Below are 17419 nucleotides of genomic sequence, written 5' to 3'. Positions count from 1 at the left end.
AGTATAATTTTTAACTTCATGATAGCCTGGTACATTTTTATAATTTGAAAGGTATCCTGATGTGAAGTAGTCTACGTGTTTTCTTTAGCTTCTTTTTATTAATAATACAAATATAATGAACAGGAGGGGGAAATGTTAACACGGATAAAGCGTACGTAATTAATAAGTAGGAGAATATTATATTGATTTTGTTTTCCGGTCACAGTCCCTCTCTGCATGCTATTCACTGCATTACCTGAGCAGATACCCACTAAATCTCCCTGTGATAGTGATCTGCGGGTTGCATTTCTATTCGTCGCAATTTTGTGCCGTTTGGAAACCACTGTTGCATACAAATGAAAATAGCAAATAATTACTATTTTTATCTAAGTAACAAATAAAACTATTAAATTTAACAAAAATTTTATATTATATTATATTATATTATATTTATATTTTATATTAACATTATATTAGTCAAAATGGATTATGCGATGTATAATTCCCCAAGAAATATGATGATGTTGATGATGACTATACTGAAACATTACAATCTGTAAATCAGCCTGCATGTTCGGTTGTGGATTGATTTTTCACATTTTATTTCTCCACGAACTGAATGAAACTAATATAAAATGTGAAAATAATTAAAACTATAAAACACTAATTTTCTTAAATTAAAACTTTAAAAGTGTTAGAAAGATTTAAAAAAAGGTAATACACCTTAATGGCAGACGGGTTCTTTTCAACACCGGTGTGGTGTTACGATCAGTGTCCTTCGAACTACTGCAGCTCCAGCTGGTCTTCATATCCGGCGATTGCTTTCGTCAGTGGTGGGGATGTGGGTCTCTTATGGTAGTGGGGGTTATTTCTATGTCGTGTATTATGAGATAGAATAATGTATGTGTATTGATTTGTAATAGCATATTAAGTATATACTGTGTACTTGTATTTATTTCGTATGTTTCTAATATGTTCAACTGTGGACATTTTGGTGTGATGTGTAGTATTTCCATATCTGTTTCTATGTTATTGTAATCGTGATTGTTTTTAGTAAAATGTTCTGCGTGATTTTATGTGATGTATGGTTTAGTTATTGCTTTAATGTGCTCATTGCATCTTACTTGGAATAATCATCTAGCCTGTCCTACGTAAATATCTGCACAGCTATTGCTTTTAATGTGTAAACTCTAATTGAATTATTATACTTATTTATTTGTTTGATGTAATTATTTAGATATTTCTGTATTGTATTATTTGTTTTATATGTTATTTTATTTTCTTCTATGAAGTTCACCAAGAAGTCCACTGCCTTGCAAAAGATGGAAGTTTTCGGCGAGTTGACATCATTGCCATTGATAGAAGAAATGACAGAGCAATTATCATCGATCCCGCCGTGCGCTTTGAAACTACAGTTGAACAATCCATAGTAGTACATAAAGAAAAGAAGACCATCTATGATCCTACAACTGAATACTTTAGGGATTATTAACATATACAAGGAGAGACTGAAGTATTTGGATTATTGTTCGGAGCAAGGGGAACAATTCTAAATTTCTCAGTTGAATGTTTTAAGTGTTTTGGAATTCCTTTAAAAATTTTGAAAATTATTGCTGTAGACGTAATGAAATATTCTGTTCAGATTTTACGTAATCACCTGTACACCTAAATTTCTTTACATTCTATCTGATTATTAATAATTATTGAATAAACGTACTTTCCCAAGGGTAGCTTCCAATTGAAAATAATAATCGTAACACAAATGTTTATTTTTATTTGTTTAGTATGCTGTGTGTTTTGGCAACCCTTACTCAAGGGCAACTACCCTTGTGGGATTTATATATTTATTTTAGGTTCCTGGATGGAGCTGCAATTTTGTTTGTATTGGTATTGTAATAGGTTCATGTTATGTATTTATTCTCGTGTGTTGTTTTAATATAAATGTTGAAGTGAACAACAACAAACAATGAAAATAATTATATTACTATTAAATTGTAATAGTCCAGAAGAAAAAAAGCTTCTGGTTCTAAATCATTGTAATAAATTATTCAATTCACATACCATAGCCTAAATTATTCAATTCACTATGAAGTGATGTGAAAATTCCAAAGTCCTGGTCTTTATCGTTATGATCTAATTGGATCTGTGACTTTTGCACCTGTAACCTCTGACGTCACAGTACCTACACGTCAATGGGTGTTAATTTATCTGTGTATTTACTCGGTGATTTATCCACAACGCTAAGAGGCATTGTTTGTTTTGTAAGGTAATTTCACTTTTCCAGACACTTGATTGCATCCTCTAGTAATGGTTTACCATATGTGGCTTTGTTTGTAGGCTACACAATTCTCGACAATCAAAGCTACTCAGATTCAAGTCAAGGGGCAATACAAGTACATTACACTACAAGGCTTCACTTCAGCAACTCAAATGGTTAAGTTTGCTTACTGTCAAATGATGGAAAGTCTGTTCATATATCGTCGTCTTCGACTGTTTTTGTAAACACAAAATACTCCTCTTACACATGCGAGAAAGTTTTATTTCATTACAAACATACAGATTGATAAATATTATTTTAAAACAGGTTTAAATTACCATGTTACAGACTTTTAATTCTAGTAGAGGACGTCACAGTAAGTAATTAGATGGTAACAATTCAGTTCAAAAAGATCTCCGTTGTGGATTGTAATAAAAATAGAACATTAAGCATACTGTCTTGCAGTTATCTACACTGGGATGTCAGAGTGCACAGGAAGTCTGTATTAACAGATCAGTAGGAACTAAATAGGATTCGTTTCTTAAGAACTGACCTTTTTCCTTACTGCATATCTCTCATATTTAACGTACAGTTTCCCTAGAAAAGGATGAGACGATTGAATATTCCTAAGTCTCAGATGTAAGACACTGCGCATGATCGGAGACCAGAGCACTGATACACAAGATAACGAATATTGAGTTACTTAAATTCAGGCTATTTGGTTTGTTATGAGCATCGTTCCGAAATTCACTTCAAAAACTGCAAAAAATATGATAATACTACGTAAATAAAAGATAAATATATACATAAATCGTGTAGTTAAATCGACAATGGACCTTCATGACTAGATCGACACTCCACACAGAAAGGAAAGCTTTTGTGTCGTTTCAATTGCTCAGACGCTAAGACTTCTGCGTCTCGTGTAGAAGAGTGCGAGTTCGATTCCTAGTCTATACAACGATTTTTTTGTCTAAATAACTTTGAAATAGCTAAATAACGTTGAAATAGAGTTTTACAAATTCCTCAGATTGTGTTAATGATCACAGACAGTACAAAATTACAAGTCATAATATTGTAAACGTTAATCTAATGAATGCATTTATAAATACACACATACAATGTAAATGCATATATATTAAAAACTAACAATTAAAATGAATTATGTTAATAACCTAGAATTTAGCTGTAGCAATGTGGTGTCATAACTTGGGATTTGTTTACTTAACGTAATTAGATTTAATTTGATTAGTTTCGCAACAATAATTGGACTTCCTGTTATATCCTGTTATTTAAATATTTAATTTAGGGTTGACTTATTAACTCTTACTGTGCAAGATGCCCATTATTTCAATAATTATATATCACGCTAAATAGTCATTGTCTACACTAAAGTATTATCGTCATCCCTCATTTCTCATCGTAATGGCGAACCGACGTGGCATGAGACAGCGAGTTATAGCTCTAGTTGAGGCTGGATATGGGGCTAGATCTGCTGGCCGTTTGGTCGGTGTTCCTGGAAGTACAGCAGCGAGGGGGTTCATCGTTACAAAATTCAGGGGAGGTCGAAAATCGCCCTATTCCATGGGCGTCTGCGGATTTCTTCATTGGAAGAGGATGCTCTCTTATTCGAGACAGTTCGACTGGACCCTTTCGGACTGCTAACGAAATAAGAGCAGCATCTAACTTTCCCGGTTCTTCACAGACTGTGATCAGCAGGTTGAGGAACCGCGGTATTAGGAGCCGGAGGGCTGCGCAAATGGAAATATTGGGGGAAGCACAAGCTGTCAACCATCTTGCCTTCGCTACCAATCGAGTAGATTTCGATTGGAGAAATGTATGATGGTATGCGGACAAGATTTTAAGTTAACGGGTCTCTTTTTGTTCTTTTATGATTTTTGTTTCAGGAAGAATACTTTTAACTTCCAAGTAAGATTTATTTATTTTTCGACGAGGTTCAGCCCACTTGTAGACCAAAAAATTGGGCATAAATTATTCCATATTTTTCGACAAATTATACAGTCGAGGAACTCTGAACAAATTAATTACACCTCAATAAAAAAAAGAGTTTTACCTGGGATCGAACACGAAACGTTTCGTTTATACGGTGGAACCGACACGCTACTATATGAGCTACCGAGACAAGACAGTGACAGTAGCAGTCCAGAATGTAGATCCGATAGCAGGCATTTGCCATTCGGTACAGAGAAGCAATGATATTTTGTTACCCGAGCTATGTTGTGAAATCGTGGCTTTAAATGGCTGTCTTCTTCGTGATCCTTATTCTGATCCCTGTCCTTGTTGTGGTCCTTGTAACAATTCTTGTTCTATTTGTCATGTTACTTATCGTTATACGTCGATATCGAGTGAACCGCGCTGTAGAACTTTAACTTCCGACAACCAAGAATCGTCTCATTCTTTTTAAGGGTAACTGTACAGTACCAGAAAAATGTAATGTGCCGCTTGAATTATACGAAGTCCCAGATACAAGACACTGCGCATGCTCAGTGACCTTGAGCACAGATACACAAGCTATCGCTAACGGAGTTACTGAAATTCGTTCTATTTCGAGTGTTGCCGTAACCCGTTCTGTTTCTGTACAGTAGTGGCAAAAAAAAAAACCGGACCGGCCCTTGTAGCTGATTTTAGAGTCACAGATTCGAATTTTGCTAGTCACAAAACAAATCCATCTTGTATAATTAATGTAACAATTAAATTTATTGCATTTGTTTGATTTTGACCGTCTTTTGTTTCCTTCAGTGCCTCAAACTTACAAACGAAAAAACTTTGAGAGTTTTATTTTCAGCTGGCATCAATATTACATTTCTACGTCTATTCGGCAAAGATAACTGCGTATTTTTACATTAAATAGCAGTACATACCTCTGGCTTCACTATCCATATTGAAATTACCACAGTTTGACACAATACACAGCATAGGATTCTTTTGTATCAGCTACAAGGGTCGGTCCGGTTTTTTTTTTTGCCACTAATGTACATTACATATAAATCGAGCAGTAAAATCGAAATTTGTACCTTCGTCAGGATATTGACATGTCGTCTTCTGTATCGTCTCAGTAGCTCTGATGGCTCAGATATTCGTCTGTCATGAGGAAGGGAGCGGGTTCGAGCCTCATCGTAGTGATTTGTTTTTATTTTCTGAATAAAGTTAAAACGGAGTTTTACGGAGTCTTGGGACCGCTATTTCGCTTTGTTTAAGGTTACATGTACGTGAACGACCACAAATATTATCAGAATATACAGGCCCTAAATTTCTAAAATTTTATAAGGAAATGAACTCACAATTGGACAAAAATTACAAGGTACCACAACAAGACTTATTAGAACTGAAATATCCGACAGAAGTTTAAAAAAAGGTTACTAATAATATTTTTAAGAATTCAATGTTTACTTTAAATTAAATTTTCCAAAATTTGAAAATTTTCACACATATTATTTCATAACTCCACAACCATTAGAGATAGAATTCTGAAATTTTGTATATTGATGTAACATGCATTTATGCAAAAGTTAGACTACAATAATGCCCATTTCTTTGAAAATAGAAAAATTAGGTCACAAAATATTATGTAAGTTCTAATATATTTTATATAGAACAAATAAAGAATTAATTGTATTCAAACAAACAACTCTACATGTCTGAGAGTAGTCTACTCTTCAGAAATAAGTGTTTATTACATGCAGAAAAAATATTAAAGATGTCAGAGAGACCATAAGAATGTTATGGTTACCAAATGATGTAACTGCAGAATTTGTTTGTTTTTTTTTTCATACTCTGATAAAACTGATTTGAAAAATATTATTAGTCAGATATTTAAGTTGTAATGTCTTGTTGTGGTATTTTGTAATTTTTGTTCAATTGTGAGTTCATTTTCTTATAAAATTTTGAAATTTAGAGCCTGCATTTTCTGTTAATATTTGTGGTCGTTCACGTTCATATACCCTTAAGTTCACCTTTATAAAGATCATACCGGGAGTTTACCAAGTCACATAAAACACGAAGATGCTATATTTTGGTTCCTACTGTTTCTTCTTTCTTGAATAAAAGTAGGATTCGAACATAAGCCTGTTTTATGCAACACATAAACGCTTTTTCTTCTGTGTTTCGGTAGCGGATCATTTTGATATTTTTCTGTGGGCGACTGCACTTTGCATTCATGGCCACGCGTTTGGAAGGAAGCGTGTAACAGCCGAACACATCGTAACATCCAAATGACCGTGCGCGGTTTCTACGCGAGCAGCGCCGTCTGCTGACTGAACGATTACTCTTGTTGCATGACGTAAACAAATACCGCGACCGGAAAAAATGACCACATAAGTAGAAGTTGCAAGAGGTTATGAATTAACTTGAAACAAAAACTAATAGCTTCTTACTCTCAATCTTGTCACACAGATTCATCTTTCTTAAAACTCACTGTATGCAAGCAATTGGTGAGCTGTGAATTTGTAAACTGTGTTTATATTTCACGAGTGAGAGAGAAAAAAAGAAGACTATGTGGCGTAACAATATTTACACATTCTAAGATTGTATAAGATACGAGAGAATTTAATACAGCGCAGAATTTTCCTGTGGCATGTTATTTTTACATTCTCTGCATTCGAGATAAGGAGAAAATATAAGAGGTATAAAATTCGCTATTTTGATGGAAATGTAAGTTTATTTTTTAATGTTCAATAATATTTATCTAGTAGCTTCAGCTAGATAAAATTTGCCACTTTGGTGCGTAACAAACATTAAGTGCTATAGGCATCCAACAAGGAAAGCTTAGTGCGCAGAAACCAGCGGGCGTGACTGTTTCGCGCAGATGACGTATACTCCCGTTCCCAGTATGCTCTCACGCCTACTGCAGGGAGGTATAAGAGGGTTATAGCATGCGCGCCGCGAGGAGTTCGAGATGAGTTTTGCTTGTAGGATACCTATAATAACTCAGCACTTCTAACCTCTCATTTAAGAAGACAAGGTTCTCTTTCCCCACTGTTCATGTCATATTTGTAGGGGACAAATTTATTGGGCTCGGGAACAGTTTATTCAGAGTATTTTAGTTTTCACGCATAATTATGGCTATTCTCTCACTGAGTGTGTTGGGGGTTAATTTGGAAATTCACAGTCACATGAAATGCAAACCTCACTTCTTGTTGCCTCTTTGTTCCCCTTATTTTCCCTTTATTTCTCCAGTTCTCCTTGTCTTCCCCTTGTTCTCTATGTCTTCTCCTCGTTCTCCTTGTCTTTCCCTCGTTCTTATTATTTTGCCCTTGCTCTCATTGTCTTCCCCTAGTTCTGCTTGCCGTCCGATTGTTCTCCTTATATTCCCCTTGTTCACCTTGTATTCCCATTGTTCTTCGTGTATTCCCATGCCACGTAAATTTATGCAGCACAGTAAAGTCTATGTACCTATCATTTTTTTCTTGTAATATTTTCCTAATGAATCATTAGTTCCCTATAGTCATTATTACTTTATTGCTGCAGCACAAAATGATGCGGCGCCATATCCTGTGTGAAATTTTCCGCAGCAAAGGCGGTGTGATTTCCCTTCGGGGAATAATTAAGCAGCATGTCTCGAAATATCGATACCAGACAATTGAAGATTTGAAGCAAGCTGTTAGGGAGGCATTCAGGGAACTCTCACCGCCTTTGCTGCGGAAAATTTCACACAGGACATGGCGCCGCATTATTTTGTGCCTCGACAATGATGGTGCCCATACTGATGTTCTGGATCACTAAACAAGCTGGAACGTAAAGTATCAACCATTGTCACACATCTGCTATGACATGGATGCACATCAACATACAAAAAAGGAGGGGGGACCTTACTGTGTAGTAGTCAGGACTGTCTGCATGTTTATTAAACAATTTTGAATTTCTTATGTTACGTAGTACGTTGGTCAAGTAAGTCTATTTAAAACTTTCTGAAAGGTTGAAGTTTGTATTAATTGTATTAATATAATTAATTGTACTTTAATAAAATTGTGAAAATTATAGCTGGTAAATATATCTACTGAAATTTATTAACTTATCGTATCATAACAATGTCAATAAAGTGAACGTATTTTCTCACTGTGTACCTACAGGGACATCATTTTATTTTTACTTCAATTTTTATTGTACCTGAGTTTTTTAATGTACTTCACTCCCACCTCTTCTACTAATGAAGTTCTAAATGTCCTCCACACAGAACCAAGGTCGCATATAATAAACAGTACTGAGTTAGTAAGTTAGTTTCCAGTGACTAAAGAGCTTTCAATATTGAATCTTAATTTTGCACAGGTACTGTCGTCCGTTTGCCTACGTCGCATCCCGATTTCCCCCACCTGCTTCTGCTCGCCCCTCTGTAAAGGCTATTGGCTGGGCTGTCTTAGCTCTTTTCTGAAAACAATTTCTGTTAGGAATTGGATGTCTACATGATATTATACAACTGTTTAAAATAACTTAAATAAAAGGGCCTCGTTAAGTAATTAACTGTCACGTGATTTCCCCTTTTCTACGATCTGGGACATAACCACTTGGACGGACAGTAGATAGCATGTCTGAGTAATTTTATCTGTGTTGGTCGGGCAGAAGTAAGATTGAATTTACAGTACGTAAGGTACTCTTTTATAGAGTAGGTACAAAATTATTGCAACATGAATTTCTAGTACGAAGGACGAAACTGATAATTAGAATTGGATGAAATAGTCTATAGTGTGATAACATGCACAAAAGAACTGAAGCCTGTATCGAAATGAACGGTCACCATTTTCAAAAATATGTTTAAATATCCGTATTTTGATTATTTTTCAATTTAACTTCATTCTCTGTATTGTAAGCTAATGTGCTGTAGACAGTATACTATACATCGCATAATGAATACGTTCGCATGAATAACTTATTTCGTGAGTAAAAACACTTATTGTTAATACAGTGCTACGTTTTGATTAAACAAAAACCTAATGAAAATTATCAAACTCAAAATCGCGATGTTTCCTAGTTTATGTAACTACTTTTCTTTCCTCCTATACCTAGTAAAGTGATTTGTTTATATTTTACGCCAGTATCATTTTTATTTTATTGGGCTATTTTACGACGCTGTATCAACATCTAGGTTATTTAGCGTCTAAATGAAATGAATGTGATAATGCCGGTGAAATGAGTCCGGGGTCCAGCATTTGCTGGAAAGTTACCCAGCATTTGCTCGTATTGGGTTGAGGGAAAATCCCGGAAAAAACCTCAACCAGGTAACTTGCCCCGATCGGGATTCGAACCCGGGCCATCTGGTTTCGCGGCCAGACACGCTGACCGTTACTCCACAGGTGTGGACGCCAGTGTCATCGAACTCCAGTCGGGGAAGGGGGTAGTAAACGGTACTTCCGGTTCTCAACCATTAATCCAAAGGCATAGCCAGGTTAATATTAAAAATGTTAGTAAAAATAAAATGATGTCCCTGTATATTCCATCACGTTACGATAAAATATCCTTGGACGTGGTTACGTATTACACGGACACAAATGTAGTGAGCGAGCGAGTGGTGTGATGCCATCTGTGCTTGAGTGCAATTGTTCAGTACCATAGTCTGTGATATTGTAACAGCGCTATTCACTTCGCTCTTGAGGGCATTGTCACCTGACAAGTGTTTAGCCCTCCACCTGAGAGACAGTCGCTACCCTAGCTTCACGAGTACACGATAAGCTAATTGATTTCAACAAGTTAGCACGCCCGTCCATCAACGTGAGACCGGAGAAACCTCCTCATAATGAGGCGGATCGGATATGTTGTGGAAGACAGCCTACCGTAGCAACGAGCTACGAAACCTGATTTTTACTACTCGACAGTAGCATTTACGTTTAACAATTTCTTCATTTAGGCCTAATTAGAGTCCTGCGTTTGGTTACCTTTGTCTTCAAGAGATCCGCAACAGTGAAGCTATTAGAGATAAACAAAACTAACTGCCGCTCTCGCTCGCTGTGTTCGTTGCATCTGTCTTTCGAGTCTCGCTCATCATTCTCGAAATAGCATTTGGTTGGCGTGGAAAAATTTCGTAACTTTGAATAACATATATCATTGAAATAAGTAACATTATAAATGTTTAAATAATACAAAAAAAAAAAAACAAAACAACAGTATTTTGGTTATCAAAATGTTCTGGTTCTATTAGGCCTATATGATATTACCTACCTATGGTTATATAAACAGAAAAAAAACAATTCTCGAATAAATTTGCATTTCTAAGAAACATTAAATATAACGTTAATATCTTTTTACTTGACATTGCACACTTGATCTTAAACATATGAAAAGAAAATTCCTAGCCTTTTATATGGGCCTAGTAATTAAATAACGACTGGGGAACGGATTATATACTGAAAGGTAGAGGTGATGTTTTAAATAGGTTACTTGATTGTTTATACATATATAACATTGATTGCTTGATTGCTTATTCTATACATGGTCATATACGTGGATGTACACGTCAATTGCAAAATAAATAAAAAACACAATAAAATTAAAAACACTACAAGTTAAAATACATTTAAAATAAATAATATAATCAAGTAGTATTGCATATATAATAACTTGTGATTTAAGTTATTCTTTTACTGAAAAAAAAGTTTGATCACTTAAAATCTGTTTAACTGTCTCTTAAATTTTGCATAAGGCAAAGATTGTATTTGCAATGGTAATTTATTAAAAAAACACAATGCCAGCATAGGCAAGCGATTTTTCATATTTCACAAGTCTATGATTTTTTATTGAGAACAGATGTGCATTTCGTGTATTATAATTATGATAATCTAAATTCGTATTGTATTTATTCTCATTCTGTTTTAACAAAATGAGGCATTTGTAAAAATAAATGGATGGAAATGTTAAAATTTTATATTGCTTAAAATAAGGTTTGCATGAGTCAAAACTCTTTAATTTAAAACAGTTGCCAAAGTAGATAAAAGTTAAGTCAGTTATAAACAATTATGGCGAATCAAGGCTGCTTGACGCGTTCGGGACTTCGGGAGTGATGATTCTCGACGTCTCGAAACACTCACAAGCAGCCTTTACATCAACGATGCTACGTAATACAACACTGTCGTGCGGGTTTTCGGCTTTGCGGGCGCTGACAGTCTCGCTTTCTCGATCGTTGTTCATCTCTAGTAGCTATGTATGAAATATAGATCGGCGGCACCCGACCTTCAGGTCTGCTGTTCAGTGAACATGCGAAAACAAAACAAAAGCTGGGCGCTTGGAAATGTGTAGAGAAAGACGACTCGTAAAGCACGGAATCATAATTTGTTTTATTTTAAGTTTGCTCTGACATTGATGTTTTTGTATTTGTTTAATTCCAACCTTTAATCAAGTCTAAAGTATCTTCATGCGTTTTATTTATTGTAAAAATCATAGTTCAGCGCGTTTCTGAGAGAATATGTTTGCATTGCATAGATATTTAATATTGTTCAATATATTTCAGTAAATGTATCGTCTTAGTTAGAATGGTTTTCTCATTGCCTGTGTGTGGGATGGATCCTGAAAATTTTTAGTTTTGTCTAACCGTGGTAAAAATTATCTTTTACTGCATATAGCCCTATACTCATCCTCCTATACTGTATCACTGCCTCGCATCTGGAATACGTTACCTAGTGACGTCAGAGATTGCCGGACACTGTCAGTTTAAAAGTAAACTAGAAAAGTCTGTTTTATCTCATGAAATCCGTTTCTGAGAAGTTGTTAGATTTATGCTGAAATTTTTATATTTAGAATTTTGCAATAATTTCCTTTTGTTGGATTAACCCTTTCTCTTGTCTTTGTGCCAGGATACTAGGATAGCTTATTATCCCTTAGTTAATAACAATGATGCTGAGTGACACTGTTATTTTGTATCTGTATTTGTTGTATATCGTCGTTGTTCCTGCAATAACTACTAAGTGCAAAATATAAAATTTTTCAGTAGGAAGAAAAAATACATTTATTCATCCTATGGCAGCCGTACATAGGAGACTGTAAAATCTTACATTTTAGAAACAAAGAAATATAATTACATATAGGAGATTTTGTTATTTGCTGTATCACTATTTAAGTTATTTAATAGAGCAAAAATCTGAAAATCGATAAATATGTCACATAGAAGTTATTGCAGGAACAACGACGATATGTTTTTACTTTTTGTTTGTTCTTTTTCTGCATCATTTAATGTTCGACCAATTTTTAATATTTTAAATTTGTATTTGTATGTTCAGTTGTTTTTTATGGCATACTCATTCTGTCACTCGTTATTACTGTAGATTAATTGCATTGATGTATAATTTTTCTTGTAGTTTTATTGTATTTCTGGTGGTGGGAAGAGAAGACCTGATGGCCTTAACTCCACCAGAGTAAATAAATAAGCGAGCGAGCGAGCGAGCGAACGAACGAACGAACGAACGAACAAACAAACAAACAAACAAGCAAGCAAGCAAGCAAGCAAGCAAGCAAGCAAGCAAGCAAGCAAGCAAACAAACAAACAAACAAACAAACAAACAAACAAACAAACAAACAAACAAACAAACGAACGAACGAACGAACAAACAAACAAACAAACAAATAAATAAATAAATAAATAAATAAATAAATAAATAAATAAATAAATAAATAAATAAATAAAATAATTCAATTGATTTATTTTTACTCGCAGTGTTAAGGCCAGAAGGCCATCTCTTCCACTCAGCCAGCATAAAAATACGTAACAAAATAATGTAAATAACAGCAATACGCAAAAAAATGGAATAATAATAATAATAATAATAATAATGACAATAATAATTTTATTATAATAGTAAGAGCAAAATGTAGACGTGTTTAGTTGCATTTAATTCTAAGAGTTAAAAAATTACAATTTAGTGTTAAATAAAATAATTTAGACCAAAGGAATGATTATCAAAATGAAGGAAAATTTATATATGAAATTATAAATCCTATTCTACAAAAGTAATATTTAAATAAAGATCACAATCTAGAGACCGAAAGCAATGTTTTGACAATCGGCTTTTGAAAGTATTCAATATCTGACACTAAGTACACTAGAATACGCTATTTTTACTATTTACATTATCATAAAGAATGCAGGCTTACATTGACCTAACATATTTATACTATTTTACACTATTTACAAAAGAAGTAGGCTATAGTATTACAGCATTAAATAAAATACATTTCATTACAATTTACAACACTGTACGTAATAGTGTAATAGTACATTATGCAACGAGCCTATAATGATAGTAATTAAGAAGCGAGTATGGATGTTTATGAAACGAGGGCAAGCAAGCTTCATCATTTTCATACTAGCTTCTTAATTACCATTATAGGCGAGTTTCATACGACTTTTTATGCTCGACCATATTTCTAACTTGAAATTATTCAGATTTTATTTTATTATTTTATTTGTATCTGACAAGATCGGAAGTGGCCCTGTTCTAGGTCGTGAATTGTGAGATGTGCGCAGACGCGAAAGTATTGATTTTTTCCGAGGATCAATAATGTCATTGACCTTGATGTAATCCCTTTAAACTTGGTATAACCTTGATTATTGAATTCTACATTGAAAAACGAGATGACAAATTGAATTTATTTGAATATTATTTACAATTGACGGTAATTATCATAGTAACAGAACTTAACCTTCTGCGACAGTATTGGATTTCCAGCCTCCGTGACTTTTCGCTAATTCTCTTTCGATTGCATATCCGAGAATAATCGATACTTGCGGTTTTATAACGGTACAAAGCTGACTTGTCATTGGTTGAACACCTTTAAGCTGAGTTGTCATTGGCTGAAAACACCTGTACTTTAATGAGTAGGTGTACTTTAATGACATGCATTAAAGGACTGCTACCAGGTGTATAATTAGTACATTTCGGCATGGTCGAGCATAAAAGTTTTTTATCAATATAGGCCTACATTCTTTATGATAGTGTAAATAGTAAAAATATCATATCTTCTGCGAATGTCGTAAATAATTTAAATTGTAGATATTAGTGAAATTGTTAATCTGGTTCATGTTTTGTTCTGCCCAACTCGACGAAACAGGAATCGCGTAAGCAATCAGTCAAGTACTTCACTTACTAGATGCACGCACATCGTAGTAATACGTAATCTTTTAACTTCCTGGGACAAAATACGGTCCCTACAAATAATATAAACTTTATAATTCTTTAGCTTTGCGTACAAGAAATGTTACATTTCATTTTCAAAAGATCAGTGAGAAAGGCACTGTTGATGAACTCACTCTGTCGATGAGTTTAATAATATGAAGTTTTAAATAATGCCATTTTAATTTTATGTAAATGACTTCTCAATCTATACTACTGTATGCTTAATTAAGCACAAATAAATATCTAATATACAGGGTGTTTCCGAGGTGGTGTTACAAACTTTCAGGGATGATGGCGAAGGGCACATGTATCAATTTGAGATAAGAAACTCTGGTCCGTAAATGACCGAGTCAAAAGTTACAAGCAAAAATAGTTCTGTGGAAATGAAATAATTTTATTCCTCTGTACACCTTATTTATGTGTATTTATCTGTACATCTTCCACATACTGTATTCATCTCACGTTGTTTACGTTATCTACTTACAGTATTCCATTCAGTGCGCTGTCTGAGGGATGGGGACAGGAAACTACACTAAAGCAATACAAATGGTGTAATGTGTAACGGAATGGTCGGTCCTGATATGCAAGTCTGTAGACAGCAGTGTATGTGTACAAGTTGCAGTGCCCAGTCGATCAGTCCTAGTGAAATGGAGAAGTAAACGAGAGCGGAATATGCAGACATGATTTCCGAATACGGATGATCCAATGGGAACAGTAGACAAGCTCACAGATTGTATCCGTACAAGTACCCACGTAGGAGACATCCGGCCCATACCATCTTTCTACGACTGTTCCAAAGGTTAAGGGAAGGAGGGCACGTGGTGCCAAATTACAATTCCATTTCCACAGAACTATTTTTGCTTATAAATTTCGACTCAGTCATTTTCGGACCATGGTTCCTTATCTAAAATTGATACATGTGCCCTTCGCCATCATCCCTGAAAGTTTGTAACACCACCTCGGAAACACTCTGTATAATATCAAGGACGTCTGTATTGTTGTTAGGTCTGGTGTAAGTACAAATTCATTCACTTCCTACACCACAGTAACTTGTAAGTCGATATCCAAGAATGAGATAAACAGAGATAATGGAGCATCGTTTCCTATTTTAGTTCAATTTTTTATTCATAGACATGAGGGTGGTAAATATGACGTCATATAAAATACAGTCCGCAGCATAGAAAAGGGGTAGATAGGAGGAGGGAGGTAGAAGACGAGAAGGAGGGGAATATCTTCACTACTGCAAATTTTCAGTGCACAGAGACGGACAGTGAACATAACACAACAAAGAAAAAATTCAATTAAGTTTATATTAATGTACAGTTTTACATTTCTTTTTCAATTTTGATTTGATATCTTTGTTTTTGTTATTATATACAGAATTTATACATTATAATGGATATATTAACTCATTAAAATTATAATTCAAGCTGCATGTAGCCAATTTTATCTGAGCAACAAGATGTTTGTCTGTGATACGCGAAATTCTCTTTGGTTTTACAACTTTCATTTAGGAAAAATTGTTCTCAATTATATTATGTAAGCTTATAACAAAAAAACACCCACGATATTGGCGGCAAATGACCTAAGAATACGGTATTCTAACTTTATAAGCCAAGTCTTTACATTGACTTTTCATATAAGCGTAATTTAATAGATATTCAACTTCTGCTTATAGATATGGTCTCACCTTCATTATATCCACACTAAACGTATTTGCGTACAACTGAAACTTAATCTCCTTATTTTTAAAATAATTAAATAATTTATTATTAAAATCTAATTTCAATTCATTCAAGAGGCCGTTAGAGTGATTGCAGAGAAGAAAGATGATTGAAACTTTTTTCTGGTAAATTATATTTCCATTATGTCAGATCTAAGAAAGAGTTTATAATATTATGTATTAACGTGTTCGTTAATCCCGTGCAAGCGGCGATCCAAGTTGGCAAGGTATTTTGACATATCGACAGGAAACGCGAAATCTGTTATCTAATTTTTATCCATTAATTCAGAAATATTTGAAACTAAAGAGTTGCATAAATATCATATAAATTTTTCACATAAATGCCGTAATGAATTGTATCATCTGTAATAATAATAGAAGGTCCATCTGCTTTTATGAAATCAGCTATGAGATTGCGAATGTTAAAAAATAAGTCAGTCCACAACTGATCCTGTCGTGTTTATTTGAATGAACAAGTAATGGCTAAGGGGAGGGAGATCATGCGTTATCCCTCCATTCTGCTTGTATGTTAAGAGATAAACTGAATTGTACATAAACAGATAGATGAATTGGGCGAATAAAAGATAGCTTCACATGTTTATGAACATTCGTACAATTTGTGATGTAAATTGAATTATGTTTATTAAATTTTTAAAATAAAATTTAGTATATTTTTCCAGCAGCATTCCTAACTGTTAGTGGAATATTTTATGAGAGAATAATGTATTATTCTTGCATCTGGTGCGTAACAGACCAGACGAAGCGCAAACTGCGATGATTAAAATTGTAACTGTAGGTTTGTTTGCAGTTCCGATGAAGCCATATGGAATCAACGCAACTGAATCTACTATTGTAAGTTAATTCCAACAGCTTTTCAGGAAAAGAGAAACCAAGGCAAGAGTGTTACGAATGAAATCGTTTCAGATTTCAGCCATGACATTTTACAATGTAAATGAAGAGAGGACGTGACTTCATGAGTACAGAACGTACAAAGAAAACCAGTTGAGAGATAATTTCATCTACATACGCTTGAAAATTAACATTCTCATGATTTTGTCCATAGTTTCCAGGGTGCGAATTAAGATTTCTGATGAGGGGGGAATATAATCCTAGATAAGAATACCACACACAAAATTATTATTATCCTCATTCGATAATGCTCAACGCTTGGTCGCACTGAGTTGCTTTTCTTGCATCTTGTTCATAATAATAATTATATCCACGAGCAGACTTAAGATAAGATGTGTAATTCCTAAGTTATTGATTGTTGTCAGCTTGCCGTGATGATAATACATCAATATTATTTTCTGTGCTTACTTTATACAGGGACATCATTTTATTTTTACTAAC

At 34.3% G+C, this 17419-nt stretch overlaps 1 protein-coding gene across 1 annotated transcript in view; it reads right to left on the bottom strand.

Annotated features, from left to right (window-relative positions):
• LOC138709978 (cardioacceleratory peptide receptor-like) overlaps positions 1-17419 on the bottom strand; it is a 414250-nt gene that overhangs the window by 361013 nt on the left and 35818 nt on the right. The window lies entirely within an intron of this gene.

This window comes from Periplaneta americana, chromosome 12 (genome assembly GCF_040183065.1).
Source record: "Periplaneta americana isolate PAMFEO1 chromosome 12, P.americana_PAMFEO1_priV1, whole genome shotgun sequence".
Lineage (NCBI taxonomy): Eukaryota > Metazoa > Arthropoda > Insecta > Blattodea > Blattidae > Periplaneta > Periplaneta americana.
Note: the sequence above shows the minus strand (reverse complement) of the source record. Positions and strands in the feature narration are given on the sequence as shown.